The 14,104-nt window shown below is 39.6% G+C and overlaps 1 protein-coding gene across 2 annotated transcripts in view; it reads left to right on the top strand.

Moving 5' to 3' along the window:
* The first annotated feature begins 1,016 nt into the window (after window positions 1-1,016).
* The window catches only part of AMOTL1 (angiomotin like 1), a 176,255-nt gene continuing 163,167 nt past the window's right edge, over window positions 1,017-14,104 (top strand). For both annotated transcript variants that reach the window (XM_082409885.1, XM_082409884.1), the window contains exon 1: window positions 1,017-1,155. The gene's annotated coding sequence lies outside the window, so the exon portion shown is untranslated. The remainder of the gene's footprint in view (window positions 1,156-14,104) is intronic.

Raw genomic sequence — 14,104 nt, 5'->3', positions numbered from 1 at the left:
TTTTACCCTCTCTGTAGTGAAGTTTGACACAGGAAGATCCCCAAAGTCTCAAAATAGTTCAGCAAGAAATTGGACACATGCCTAGTGACCCCAAGTCGCTGTACACTCTCCTAAAGTAGAGATGTGATAGAAAGGGCAGTCAGCTGCTAAGCTCAACCCTCTGCCCTACTTCCAACGGAGGTCACAGCCATTACCATGTCTTGTCCTGGCACCACAGCCAGAAGGTCTGCCCAAAGTTTAGCCCAAGGACGTGACATCAAGCAGAGGTGCCTGGCTTCCTGGGTAGCTTGACATGACCTTGAATCCCATGTTACAAATCCGATTGCTCCAGCCTCACCTTTAACATACAAAAGAGAAAATTCCTGACTTAAACAAATGTCTCTTTTCCCAAATTTAGTGAAATGTGGGCACGTTATGAGCTAATATATTAATGTTACAAATGACCCCAAATGAGTTGAGTGGTACCAAAGACAATAAAAAGAAAATAAAAATAGGTTGCCTTCATTAAAAAGACTGTCAACTTTCCTTTCATACAGTGACTCATTGCCTTTGCAGAACTGAATACTTTCCCCTCTGCAAACTCCAGACCATCACTTATTTGTCATCTTTGTAGGCTTACGAATCACCAGCTCTGCAAATCTCTTAGCACAGTGATCCTTTCCAGCTTCTTACTGCCCCTCCTCCTGCCTGAAAGATCTTTGCTTCTTCTCTCTCCCCTCCTTCCCCAAGAATTTTTACCCCTCAGACGTTTAAATACCTGTTTTCCTTCCTTAGAATGTTGGATTCTTGGGAGGTAAAGATATGACTTAGGGAAATAAGTGTGTGGTTTCCCTACCCCTGGTGCTGGTGAAGGCGGTTAGTGCTTCCGGACTTTCTGAAGCTCTTTGAAAACAACAGGGCAAGTCAGATTCCAACGCTTCACCTTCTGAAGGCTGAGCGTGTCTGGGCAGCGGCTGCATAATTTGGATGGAGTCATCACTGGCGAGGCCGAGTTGGCTCAGCCAGGAAGCACTTGTTGCTCTTCTAAACTCCACGGCACCAGAGATGAAGTCACCTTTCTTCTTTTAAAAGCAACGGATCTGCCCTGTGAGTCCCTGTCACGTCTGCAGGAACTCGGTGCTTTTTCCACAGCTGGGCACCAGGACCTTCTCTCAGGTAAGAAAGCTCCTCTTTAGTGGGTTTCCATTCAGGAAAGCTTGATTGGGGTGGGGGAGCACTTTTTAGGGCACCTCAGGGTAAAGTTGGAGTTGGGTCAAGGGACATTCTGGGTGAGGAGGACAGCTGGTTCCCAGGCAGCTGGTACCCACCTGGTGGGCTGGCAGGCCCTGGGCTGGGTGACCACTCAGCTCGGGCTGCAGTGGCATGGAAATCTAACCCGGGCTTGGTTTCAGGTGCCTGTTCTAACAGTGGGACAATGAACCCTTTGGTGAAGCAACTACAAGTGGTCTCCTTAGGCTGGGGCTGTCCTACCTGCTTTGCCTTCCTACAACTGGCTTTGCGTTTTGGGTAGAACCCTTAGAGGGTCTCATGATAAAAGGGGATGTATAGAAAAGCAGCAGCTCTCTGGAGAGTCTTCATTTGCTCATTCGCCGGCTTGAATTCTTCCCTTCTTCCTCAGAGTGTAGCAGGGACAAAGGCCCAGCCTCCTTGTCCTGACATGCAGGGACCTTGTGTAAACAATGGCTGTGCTCTCCTGTGGGGCAGAAGCATGCAAACACGTCTTAGAGCCTGTCCGTGCAAGTTCCAAGTTTTGATGTGTGTGCGTGTGTGTGTATGGTCGACCTGTGGCCCTAGGGGCCCCTGAAATCTCCCTGCCACACTTTCTATGAGTTAAGTGAGTCACTGCCACTAATTGAATCATACAGCTCTTATGAGCTCTGGAAGTCTCAATAAAGACATCTTGGTGATGACGGAGGTGCCTACAGGGTGATAAATGGCTTTTGAGAGAGTTGAACCACAGTAAAGTGAAAACACTGAGAATTGCAGGGTCCCTTTACGACCTGACACAGAACCCTGTCCCACACAGGATTCAGTGCTTTCATCTATAACCTCTGAAGGCAACAAAGAATCTCACTGAGATAAGAGATGCTTGTTTTGTTTTAAATGCAACTGCATACTGGCTGCGAGCGCCTGCTTACTCATTCACCTCAAATTTGGCACATCCAGAATTTATCCTTACCTGAACTCTGCGGAACCTCTCCCCACCCCCCGTGTCCCCCACCTATGTGAAAAGCACCTGGTTGTCCACGACAGATTTCTGGACTTCACCCTTGACCCCTCCTTCACCCTCACATTCCCACATCTAGTGTGGCAACACGTCCCACAGATTCTGCCTCCATGTGGTCTCTCAGATCCATCCACTCTCCCACTTCCATGGCTACTTTAAGCCCTTATCACCTTCTCCAGGAATACGGAAACCTCTTATCCCAGCTTCCTCTCTCCAGCCTCTTCTTCCCAGGGCAGCCAGAGTGATGATTCCACAATGACTGATTGACACCTGCACGATCCGATCCATCACTAGTCTGTTGATCTGTCTTCTTAATAGTCCTCAAAATTTTCCTCGCCTACCCATCCCACCACCCTACCTTGGTCCATCCCACCACCACTCTTTGCCTGAGTTATTGCAATAGCCGCTTAGCTGACCTCCCTGCTAACCAGGCTCACTCCCTTCCTAGTATAAGACACTTCAAGCTTCTTGTCTTCCCAAGAATTTTTTAATTTTATTTTATTTATTTATTTTTGGCTGCGTTGGGTCTTCGTTGCTGTGCGCCGGCTTTCTCTAGTTGCAGCGACTGGGGGCTACACTTCGTTGCGGTGCGCGGGTTTCTCATTGCAGTGGCTTCTCTTGTTGCGGAACACAGGCTCTAGACAAGCGGGTTTCAGTAGTTGTGGCTCGCGGGCTCTAGAGCGCAGGCTCAGTAGTTGTCGCGCACGGACTTAGTTGCTCCACGGCATGTGGGATCTTCCCGGGCCAGGGCTCCAACCCGTGTGCCCTGCATTGGCAGGCGGATTCTTAACCATTGCGCCACCAGGGAAGTCCATTCCCAAGCTTTTTAAGGACGTTTCTTATAAGAGCAGAACTTGAAACACTTATTACCCTATCTGGGGTTTAGAAGCATTAGCATTTCTAGGACTCTTGTGGATACTTCAAGGAGGGAGGCAGAGAGAATGGGGGGAGATGGGAGATGTATATTGCGGTGGGAAGATGGCTTGAAGAACACATAATGCTCAGGCCCTGGAACCATGCAGGTCTGCATTGGAATCCTAGCTCCCTACTTCCTAGTGTGGCTTTGACCAAATTGGTAAATTTTCTTAAGACTCATTTTCCTCAACTATGAAATGGAAATAATAATGCCTACTTCTCTGGGTGAATATGAATCAAATAAGAACATTTATGAAACACAGCCATTAAGAGTTTTTAGTTCCTTTCCTTCTTTCCTTCTCTTTTACAGCTTATAATCTCGATCATATATCTTGTAAGTATCCGTGTGTGTACGTATGTATGATTATCGAGTTTTGGCAAGGTGGGGAGGAGGAGTGGCAAAGAAATAGCTGAGAACTCTCTCAAGGAATTTGCGGTTTACTTAGAGAGGTAAAGCAAACTTACCTAGTATGAAAACATCGATAAAAAAAAGCATTCTGCCATTGTCATGTGTACAGTCCCAGTTGAGTACATAAGCGGGAAGAACTTGAGAAAACAGGTCTGTGAATACCTGCAGACAGAGTGTAAATAGATCTGTATCAAACAATTTTAGATCTAGGCTCTTCGGGTACTTAAAAATCATTGGTCTCTCTGATGTTGAAGTAAAACTTTCCAGAATGCTTTCCACTTTTAGAGTGATTTAAGGACATACGCATTAGAGTTTAAGTGACTTTACTCATTCATTCATTCATTCATTCATCAAACACTTATTGAACACCTACTCTGTGCCAGGTCCTCTATTATACTCTTCCATGGGACATGGATAATTCTCCTCTTCTTGAATCAGGGATAGCCTTAGGGACTTGATGATCAATAGGATAAGAAGAAAGTGACCTTCGGGGACATGACTAAGTTCTCAGGAGCTTTGCAGCTTACTCTTGGTTTTCTTGGCCCACTCACTCTGGGGGAAGCCAACCACCATATAAAGTCATGTGGTGGTAACCTGGCTCTCTGGGGTGGGGGGATCCCCCTGATTTGCAGTGTTTACCAGTTTTTATTCTATAAATACTCCCTCCCACCAAGGCTGGTTTCAAGCTACCAAAGTGACAGCACTGAATGCAGGGTTGGAAAGAAATACGCAGAATCAGTTCTTACAAATTTGTACAAACCAGTCCCAGTGCATGACGGCCAGTTACCCTTGAGACCATCACCCTGTGAGAACACCCAACCTAACTAGATGGAGAGGCTCCATGGAGAGACGCCCAAGCAGCCCCAGATTTTCCAGCCATTCAGATTTAGGCTACAGGAGAAAAGCCTTCAGACGACTCCAGACTCAGCCACTATCTGACTGCAGCTGTGTAGAAGACCCTGAGGGAGAACTTGTCATCTCAGTCCAGTCACCCCACAGCATCCTGAGAGATGTGACAATTCATATTCTCTAGGTTTAGAGGTGGTTTGTTACACAGCAAAAATAACTGGAATAAGGTGGTATTCTTGTTTACCCAGAAGGCAGCCCAGATTAAGCCTCCAAGGGTGTGGAGGGGTAGAGGGATCTATCCAGAGAATTCTTTGTCCATGCATATTCTCAGGCCTCAGACCACTGAGGAAGAAAGCATTTCATTTAAAAAGGCCTGGGACTTCCCTGGTGGCACAGTGGTTAAGAATCCACCTGCCAGTGCAGGGGACATGTGTTCGAGCTCTGGTCCGGGAAGATGCCACATGCTGTGAAGCAATTAAGCCCATGCACCACAACTACTGAGACTGCGCTCTAGAGCCCGGGAGCCACAGCTACTGAGTCCGCGTGCCACAACTACTGAAGCCCGCTTGCCTAGAGTCTGTGCTCCGTAACAAGAGAAGCCACCGCAATGAGAAGCCTGCACACCCCCGTTCGCTGCAACTAGAGAAAGCCCACGTGCAGCAACGAAGACCCAATGCAGCCAAAAATAAATAAATAAATTTAGAAAAATAAATAAATAAAAAGGCCTGAGAAAGAGACTCAATGACTTTACTAACTAGTTTTACCCTTATAACTAAATCAGTGAAAGAAATCTCTCTCTCTCTCTTTCTCTCTCCCCACGACCCCTCATCATCTGCCCCATCACTTCCCCATCTAACTCAACTCACATAAAGCTCTGCTGGGATACCTCCCTTACCTGCTCTTTGGACTCTGCTCCATCCTCCACATGGAATTTGCCGGGAGACTCAGGCAGACAGAAAAAACATGAAGTCAAGGAAATGCCCGGAGTCCAGAGCCCTGGAGGAAAGCAACTGAGACTCCTAGAAAAGAGCAGCCAAGAGGAGAATTTAAAAACAGGCTCTAGTGTAGACACAGGGATTAGTGGTCAAAGCATGAGTCTTTTTTTCTTTTTAGCAACTTTATTATTATTATTATTTTTGTTTAATTTTATTTAGTTTTTGGCTGCATTGGGTCTTCGTTGCTGCGTGCGGGCTTTCTCTAGTTGTGGCGAACGGGGGCTACTCTTCATTGCGGTGCGCAGGCTTCTCATTGTGGTGGCTTCTCTTGTTTCGAAACACAGACTCTAGGCACGCAGGCTTCAGTAATTGCAGCACACGGGCTTCAGTAGTTGCAGCGCGTGGGCTCAGTAGCTGCAGCACGCGGGCTCTAGGGCACAGGCTCAGTAGTTGTGGCACATGGGCTTAGTTGCTCCGCAGCATGTGGGATCTTCCCAGACCAGGGCTCGAACTCGTGTCCCCTGCATTGGCAGGCAGATTCTCAACCACTGCGCCACCAGGGAAGTCCCAAAGCATGAGTTTTGAAATCAGATGACCTGGGTTCCAATCTGGATCCTGACATTTTCTATTTGGTTGACCCTGGAAAGTATCTAGACATCTCTCTTCTCGGTTTCCTCTATCTTTTTAAATTGAAGTATAGTAGGTGATTAACAATGTTGTGTTAATTTCAGGGGTACAGCAAAGTGATTCAGTTATACATATGTTTATCTATTCTTTTTCAGATTCTTTTCCATTATAGGTTATTACAAGATATTGAGTATAGTTCCCTGTGCTATACAGTAGGTCCTTGTTGGTTATTTTATATAGTAGTGTGTATCTGTTAATCCCAAACTCCTAATTTATCCCTCCCCCACCCCCTTTCTCCTTTGGTAAACATCAGTTTGTTTTCTATGTCTGTGTATCTATTTCTGTTTTGTAAATAAGTTTGTGTCACATTTTAGATTCCACAAATAAGTGATATCATATGATACTTGTCTTTCTCTGTCTGACTTACTTCATTAACTATGATAATCTCTAGGTCCATCCATGTTGCTGCAAATGGCATTATTTCATTCTTTACTATGGCCATCTTCTCAGTTTCTTCATCTTTAAAATTTGGATAATAATGCCATCTCACAAAGTTCTTGTGAAGATTAACTGAGATGATGCCTAATACCTGGGGCTGAATAAGTAGCAGTCAACCTTAGTAGTAGTGATAGTATTGGAGTCATACTAGTTTACTGTTGTCACAAGTCCCAGAGTCACAGGCTCTCCGCAGGCCCAGAGATTCAGTCAGTCAGTCACACTACAGGTGACCAAGATAAGTATTCAATAAGTACTTAAGTCAGACCAAATATCTATATTCTGAATGTTTATTCTACTGCCAATTTTCTTCTCTTATTGTCCCCCAGATATATTTCCAAAGGCTTTAAAAGCATGACTGTGCATTATTTCTCCTGTATCTTAAGCAATATGAATTAAAACCATGTTTTCTTATTTCTTGTGAGTCCTCTTCTTACCTTCTACTGTGTAGCAAGTAGTTCAGTGATCAACACATTTTAACGATTATTATTTTTAAAATTCTGTTTAAGAAGAAATTGAAGTTGGGTGACTTTTGCAGGAATCCTGTGCCCAGGGTACTCCAGAAACGTCAAGTTTACCATTTTGCAGATGCCATCACTATGGTAGGGCAATCAGGTTGAAGGATAACATGATTCTTCAGAGCGAAGTGTGAGTGTTAAGTTCTCGTGCTTTATTTATACTTTGTGAATACGAGTTACTAAAACTTTAATCTATGAATTGACATTAGGCAGACTTGTCTCATTAAATTTATGATTGGTCTAGTCATGTGGATTTTTTGAACAAAGAATAATGCAAACATTCAGACTATTAAAGAAAAGCTGATGTGTGTATTTCTAAAAAACTTTTATAATGAAATATTTATTGATTCACAAGTGTGTGCCCACTTCACCCAGCCTCCCCAGTGTCAACATTTTGTATAACTATAGTACAATATCAAAACTAGGTAATTGACATTGGTACAATCCACAGACCTTATTCAGATTTTATCAGTTATATGTGTACTCATTTGTGTATATGTGTATATTTGTATGTAATTTTGTCATGTTTATTGCAGGTAACTATCACCACAATCAAGATACAAAACTGTATCATCACCACATGGCTCTCTTGCACTATCCTTTTGCATCCACCCCCCCATCCCTAACCCTTTGAAACCATTTATCTGTTGTCCATCTGTATAATTTTATTTCAGGAGCGTTATATAAATGGAATCATGAGTATTTACACGCATGAGATTGACTTTTTCCACTTGGCATAATTTTCTTAAGATCTATCCAAGTTGTTGCATGTATCAATAGTTGGTTCATTTTTTACTGTTGAGTAGTAATCCACAGCATGATTGTAGCAAAGTTTGTTTAATCTTTTGCCCATTTACCCATTGGAGGATATCTGGGTAGTTTCCAATTTGGGACTACTACAAATAAAGCTGCCATAAGGATTTGTATGCAAGTTTCTGCATGAACATAAATTGTCATTTCTCTGGGATAAATGCCTGAGAGTACAATATCTGGGGCTCATGGTAAGTCCATTTTTAGTTTTAGGGTGAACAGAAAACTCTTTTCCAGAGTGGCCATAACTTTTTGCATTACCACCAGCAATGTGTAAGTAATGGAGTTTCTCTGCATCCTTGTCAGCATTTGGTGTTATCACTATTTTTTATTTTAGCCATTCCGATAGGTGGGTAGTGATAACATATTGTGATTTTAATTTGCATTTCCCTAATGTCTAATGGTGTTGAACATTTTTTTTTCATGTGCTTCTTTGCCTTCCATATATCTTCTTCAGTGAAATATCAAATTAATGACTTCTGCCCATTTTCTAACTGGATCCTTTGTTTTTTTTATTGTTGAGTTCTGTGAGTTCTTTATATATTCTAGATAAGCATCTTTTTTTCAGATGTGTAGTTTACAAACATTTTCTCCCTCATTGTAAATTTATACATCATCCTCTAAATAAGATCTTTCAAAGGGCAAAATTTTAAATTTTGATGAAGTCCAATTTATCAATATTTCCTTTTATAGGTTGTTCTTTTAGAGCAAAGAATAAAAACTTTTTGCCTAGTCCTAGTTCTCAAAGATTTTCTCCCATTTTTTCCTAAAAACCTATAGTTTTACATTTAGATCTGTAATCCATTTTGAGATAGATTTGTGTAAGTCGAAGTTTAGGTCAAAGTTAATTTTTTTGCTTAAGTATGTTCAGTTGCTCAAGCACCACTTATTTAAAAGGCTATCTCTCCTTCATTCTGTTGGTTTTGAACCTTTGTCAAAAATCAAGTGAGTGGGGACTTCCCTGGTGGTCCAGTAGCTAAGACTCCGCACTCCCAAAGCAGGGGGCCTGGGTTCGATTCCTGGTCAGGGAACTAGATCTCACATGCCACAACTAAGAGTTCTCATGCCACAACTAAAGAGCCCACAGGCTGCAACTAATACCCGGCACAGTCAAAATAAATAAAAATAAATATATATATATAAATTATATGGTGATCTATCATCAAAAATTATTTTTAAAAATCAAATGGATGTACTTGTATGATTCCATCTGTGGGTTTTCCATTGTATCCCATTGATCCATGTGCCTATCTGACAACACCATACCATCTAGGTGACTAAATCAAAAACTATATAGTAAACCACACACCAGGCAGAACGATTTCTCCCACGTTAGTGGTCTCTTTCTAAATTGCTTTGGTTATCCTCAGGTCTTTCACATTCCATATAAGTTTTATAAAATGCTTGCCTATGTCTACAAAAACCATGCTGGGATTTTTATAGGAATCTTGTTAAACATGTAGTTTAATTTGGAGAGAAGACATTTTTACTAAGCTGAGTCTTCCAATTCTTGAATGTAGAAAATATCTGTGCTATTTAGGTCTCCTATGGTTTCTTTCATCAGTACTTTGTAATTCTCAGCATGCAGAATCTGTACCTGTTTTGTTAGGTTTATAACTAAGTATTTCATTTTCTTTGGAACAATTGAAAATGGTATTGCATTGTTAAATTGCATTTTTCATGTGTACATTTAGTATATAGAAATGCAATGACTATTTTTCTTCTCTTTCTCCCCCAGCTTTATTGAGGTATGATTGACAAATAAGAATATATATTTAAGGTAAACTATGTGCTATTTTGATATACACATACATTGTAAAATGATTATGATAATCAAGCTAATTAACATGTCAGTCAGCTCACATAGTTACCATTTGTGTAAGTGTGTGTGTGTGTGTGCATGTGTGTGTATTGTGAGAACATTTGAGGAGATTATTCAAGATCTTACTCTCTTAGCAAATTTCAAGTATACATTATTAAACTATTGTCACCATGCTGTACATTATGTCTCCAGAATTTATTCATCTTATAATTGAATGTTTGTATCCTTTGATCAATATCTTCCCAAAATACAATTAAATTGTTCTGTGTTGATATTGAATCCTATAATCATGTTGAACTTGCTTACTAGTTCTGGGTTGTTTTGTTTTGTTTTTGTTTTTTGTAGATTCCTTGGGATTTTCTACAGAGATCATCTGCAAATAGAGATTGTTTTAATTTCCCCTTTCCAATCTGTATGTCTTTTATTTCTTTGTCTTGCTTTATCGCGCTGGCTAGAACTTTCAGTTCTATGTTGAGTAAGAGTAGTGAGACAGACATCCTTACCTTGTTCCCAATCTTAGAGGAAAAGCCTTCAGTCTTTCTGTCACCATTAAGAATAATGTTAAGGGGGGTGGTGGTGGTGGGATGAATTGGGAGATTGGGATTGACCTATATACACTAATATGTATAAAATAGATAAGTAATAAGAACCTGCTGTATAAAAAAAATAAATAAAATTTTAAAAAAAGAAAAAAAGAATGATGTTAATTGTAGATTTTTTTTTTTAGGTACTCTTGATCAAGTTGGGAAAGTTTTCCTCTATTCCTAGTTTGTTGAAAGTTTTCGTCATGAATGAGTGTTGAATTTTTTAAAATGTTTTTTCCGCATCAATTGATACAATCATATGTTTTTTCTTCTTTAGCCTGTTGATACAGGGGATTACATTTGAATGATTTTTAAATTTGAGCAAGCTTTGCATATCTGAAATAAATCCCACTTGGTCATGTATATAGTTCTTTTCTATAAAGAGCTGCTGGATTCAACTTACTGATATTTTGTTGAGAAGTTTTGCATCTCAGTTCCTGAGAGTTATTGATTTGAAGTTCTCCTTTTTTGTACTGTCTTTGTCTGGATTTGGTATCAAGGTAATACTGACCTCATAAAATGAGTTGCAAAGTGATTCCTTCTCTCTATTTTTTGGACATGATTATGTAAAATTGGTGTTAATTCTTTAAATGCTTGATAAAATTCTCCAGTGAAATAGTTTGGATCTAGAGATTTCTTTTTCAGGAGCTCTTTAAGTATAAATTCAATTTTTATAATAATTGTAGAACTATTCACATTACTTGTTTCATCTTGACTGAGTTTTCATTGTTTACAGTTTTCAAGGTATTAGTCCATTCCTTTGATGTTGTTGAACTTAAAAGTGTAAAATTGTCCATATATTTCCTTATTACCCTTTTAATGGCTACAGGATCTGTAGCAATATCTCCTATTTCATTCCTGATGTTGGTAATTTGTGTCTTTTTTTCTTTTTATCTTTATTAGTCTAGCTAGAGGTTTACTGATCTTAGTGATTTTTTTTTCTCATAACAACCAGCTATTTGTTTTACTGATTTTCTCTATTGTGTTTCTGTTTTCAGTTTAATATATTTCTGATGTTATCTTTATTACTTTCTTCCTATCTCGTTTCTTATTTCTGTTATTTTTAAACTCTATATTTTGCATTTGGTTTTTTTTTAATAACTTCTATTTCTTTGCTCAGATTTTATATTTTTTCATTTGTTTCAAGAGAATTTGTAATTATTTGTTGAAACATTTTTATAACAGCTGCTTTAAAAATCCTTGTCAGATATTTCCAACAACTGATTCACTTCAATGTTGGCAATGGTTGATTGTCTTTTCTCATTCAAGTTGTGTTTTTCCTGGTTCTTGGTATGATGAGTGATTTGCAATTATATTTTGGACATTTTGGATAACATGTTAGGAGACTCTTGATCACACTTAAATATTGTATTTTGGTAGCAGTCACCTTACTTAGACTTTTTTTTTTAACATCTTTATTGGAGTATAATCGCTTTACAATGGTGTGTTAGTTTCTGATTTATAACAAAGTGAATCAGCTATACATATACATATGTCCCCATATCTCTTCCCTCTTGAATCTCCCTCCCTCCCACCCTCCCTATCCCACCCCTCTAGGTGGTCACTAAGCACCGAGCTGATCTCCCTGTGCTATGTGGCTGCTTCCCACTAGCTATCGGTTTTACATTTGGTAGTGTATATATGTCCATTCCACTCTCTCACTTTGTCCCAACTTACCCTTCCCCTTCCCCATGTCCTCAAGTCCATTCTCTAGTAGGTCTGCGTCTTTATTCCCATCCTGCCCCTAGGTTCTTCATGACAATTTTTTTTAGATTCCATATATATGTGTTAGCATATGGTATTTGTTTTTCTCTTTTTGACTTACTTCACTCTGTATGACAGACTCTAGGTCCATCCACCTCACTACAAATAACTCAATTTCATTTCTTTTTATGGCTGAGTAATATTCCATTGTATATATGTGCCACATCTTCTTTATCCATTCATCTGTCGATGGACACTTAGGTTGCTTCCATTTCCTGGATATTGTAAATAGAGCTGCAATGAACATTGTGGTACATGACTCTTTTTGAATTATGGTTTTCTAAGGGTATGTGCCCAGTAGTGGGATTGCTGGGTCATATGGTAGTTCTACTTTTAGTTTTTTAAGGAAACTCCATACTGTTCTGCATAGTGGCTGTATCAATTTACATTCCCCCCAACAGTGCAAGAGGGTTTCCTTTTCTCCACACCCTCTCCAGCATTTATTGTTTGTAGATTTTTTGATGATGGCCATTGTGACTGGTGTGAGATGATATCTCATTGTAGTTTTGATTTGCATTTCTCTAATGATTAATGATGTTGAGCGTTCTTTCATGTGTTTGTTGGCAATCTGTATATCTTCTTTGGAGAAATGTCTATTTAGGTCTTCTGCCCATTTTTGGATTGGGTTGTTTGCTTTTTTCATATTGCGCTGCATGAGCTATTTATATATTTTGGAGATTAATCCTTTGTCTGTTAATTCATTTGCAAATATTTCTCTCATTCTGAGGGTTGTCTTTTGGCCTTGTTTTTAGTTTCCTTTGATTTGCAAAATATTTTAAGTTTCATTAGGTCCCATTTGTTTATTTTTGTTTTTATTTCCATTTCTCTACGAAGTGGGTCAAAAAGGATCTTGCTATGATTTATGTCATAGAGCGTTCGGCCTATGTTTTCCTCTAAGACTTTTATAGTGTCTGGCCTTACATTTAGGTCTCTAATCCATTTTGAGTTTATTTTTGTGTATGGTGTTAGGGAGTGTTCTAATTTCATTCTCATACATGTAGCTGTCCAGTTTTCCCATCACCACTTATTGAAGAGGCTGTCTTTTCTCCATTGTATATTATTGCCTCTTTTGTCAAAAATAAGGTGACCATATGTACTTGGTTTATCTCTGGGCTTTCTCTCCTGTTCCACTGATCTACATTTCTGCTTTTGTGCCAGTACCATACTGTCTTGATTACTGTAGCTTTGTAGTATAGTCTGAAGCCAGGGAGCCTGATTCCTCCAGCTATGTTTTTCTTTCTCAAGATTGTTTTGGCTTTTCGGGGTCTTTTGTGTTTCCATACAAATTGTGAAATTTTTTGTTCTAGTTCTGTGGAAAATGCCATTGGTAGTTTGATAAGGATTGAATTGAATCTGTAGACTGCTTTGGGTAGTATAGTCATTTTCACAATGTTGGTTCTTCCAATCCAAGAACATGGTACATCTCTCCATCTATTTGCATCATCTTTAATTTCTTTCATCAGTGTCTTATAATTTTCTGCATACAGGTCTTTTGTCCCCTTAGGTAGGTTTATTCCTAGGTATTTTATTCTTTTTGTTGCAATGGTAAATGGGAGTGTTTCCTTAATTTCTCTTTCAGATTTTTCATCGTTAGTGTATAGGAATGCAAGAGATTTCTGTGCATTAATTTTGTATCCTGCTACTTTACCAAATTCATTGATTAGCTCTAGTAGTTTTCTGGTAGCATCTTTAGGATTCTCTATGTATAGTATCATGTCATCTGCAAACAGTGAGAGCTTTACTTCTTCTTTTCTGATTTGGATTCCTTTTATTTCTTTTTCTTCTCTGATTGCTTTGGTTAAAACATCCAAAACAATGTTGGATAATAGTGGTGAGCGTGGACATCCTTGACTTGTTCCTGATCTTAGTGAAAATGCTTTCAGTTTTTCACCATTGAGGATGATGTTGGCTGTGGGTTTGTCATATATGGCCTTTATTATGTTGAGGTAAGTTCCCTCTATGCCTACTTTCTGGAGATTTTTAACATAAATGGGTGTTGAATTTTGTCAAATGCTTTTTTTGCATCTATTGAGAAGATCATATGCTTTTTATCCTTCAATTTGTTAATATGGTGTATCACATTGGTTGATTTGTGTATATTGAAGAATCCTTGCATTCCTGGGATAAAACCCACTTGATCATGGTGTAT

The sequence above is a fragment of the Balaenoptera physalus genome, assembly GCF_965194825.1.
Source record: "Balaenoptera physalus genome assembly, chromosome: 10".
In the NCBI taxonomy this organism is placed as follows: domain Eukaryota; kingdom Metazoa; phylum Chordata; class Mammalia; order Artiodactyla; family Balaenopteridae; genus Balaenoptera; species Balaenoptera physalus.
Note: the sequence above shows the minus strand (reverse complement) of the source record. Positions and strands in the feature narration are given on the sequence as shown.